This window comes from Chrysochloris asiatica, unplaced genomic scaffold (genome assembly GCF_000296735.1).
Source record: "Chrysochloris asiatica unplaced genomic scaffold, ChrAsi1.0 scaffold00267, whole genome shotgun sequence".
Classification (NCBI taxonomy): domain Eukaryota; kingdom Metazoa; phylum Chordata; class Mammalia; order Afrosoricida; family Chrysochloridae; genus Chrysochloris; species Chrysochloris asiatica.
This window is the reverse complement of record NW_006408785.1, coordinates 1,419,129-1,420,938: the sequence shown is the minus strand read 5'-3', so window position 1 is coordinate 1,420,938 and position 1,810 is coordinate 1,419,129.

Below are 1,810 nucleotides of genomic sequence, written 5' to 3'. Positions count from 1 at the left end.
AATTCATACATAATTTGCTTCATCTAATGTATTATAATTCCATCAGTATAACATCATTTATGCCATGTCTTCCTCATGTTTTCTATTTCCATTCCTCCTTCTTGCCTAACCCTTCCAAATTTTGTCCTTGGGGAAATGTTGCCCTTTCAGTCTCAATTGGTTGATTATTCTTTAGTGTGTATACCTCACCTGTGTTACTGTTTCCCTTAGAGTCTTATCATTTGGCTGAACATTAACCTATGGGGCTGTTTCAGACCTGAAGGGTAACTAAGGGAGTTCCACCAGTCTTTAGCCAAGCAGTAAGCCTGACTCTTTTATGATTTTCAGCTTTGTTCCCTATTTTCTCCCATTCTATCCAGGACCACTTAATGAGATCTCTTTCAGAAAAGTTGGTAGTAATAACCAGACACCATCTAGTTCTTCTGTTCTCAAGACTGGTGTTTGTGTGGTCCATTATAGTCCATTGGACCAATTGTTTCCATGTAGCTTTAGTTTTCATCACTCTTCTTTCCTTCATACAGGAAAAGACCAATATATGTACCTTTTTTTTCTCTCTCTCTTTTCATTTGAGTTTATTTAAACACAGTTCTCAAAGCATGGATGAAATTGGGCTTCCCTTATGGTAAACAAAGGACCTGAAAAGAATTGTAAAGTAAACAGGCAAAGTCTTCAGCTTACCTATGACACACAAACAAGCATGTAAGCTTGCTGGTGACCACGTTGGTCTACTGGTGAGTGGAAGAAGGGGAAAGGCAACAATGAAGAAATGGGCTGAGTTCCACCACAGTACATTGACTTCCATTGACCTGGAGATGTGAGAGAGAAGAGGGAGGGCTGGTTGGTCCAAAGTGTGGTGAGACCTGAGGACACTTGAGCCCATTGACAAGGACATAGCCACAGAGGGCTAGAGCTAAGCGTGACGCATCCAGCTGATATGAAGTGAGAGAAGATACACAAGAACACCAAAAGTTGCAGACAGTACCCTTTTGACCTAGCCTTGATGGCTCGATAATCAGAACATGACTAGAGGAAGTTTTTTTTGTTTTGTTTTTTTTTAAATAATAATTTTTTTGGTGTTTTTTTTTTTGTAAAGTAAACAAGGGTAAATTGCTAAAATTTGGTGAACCTGACATATACTCAGAGAAGTAGTTACTCTAAATACCAACATAGAGGGAAGGAGTCTTCACATCAAGTATCAATGCTATCCCCTCTGTACACAGGGTAAATAGGGATGGAAAACTTAGACATTGTCTACCTAAAATGAGGGAGCCGTAAAGGCATGAAGTGACTGGCTTACAAGGTTTCAAGAGGGAATTTAATTTAAGAGTATGGGGGGAAAGATGGAGTCCCCACTGAATAGCTGTCATCTTGTCTAGATGGGTCTGGTGAAAAGAGATGGGATAAGATTTGTATGATTCAATAGTGAATAATTGTTATCATGACTATTTGCGACTGTCACAATTGTAAAGGTAGAAGTTTTGTAACAAAAACTGGGGAGTGGTTAATCTTATAGTCCAGAAACAGAGAACCCTAGGACCATCAAGGGAAATGCGCACAAGCAGAATGCAGGACCTTATCCAGAGAAGCAGTGACACCAGAGAAGGAGGCAGAGATGGGGGCATGGAGAGGGGGAGCGACTGAGGTCTCTGGATTTATGGGAAGAGAAGGACTAAGAGCTGGTGGCCAGTATGCAGACTTGTAGAATGTGCCCTTTGGTGATATAAATTATTATATATGACTGAGTGTTTTGTTTTGTTTTTTAAAAAGCTAAAGTAGATAGGGAGAAATACTGTTAACTGATGGTACATGG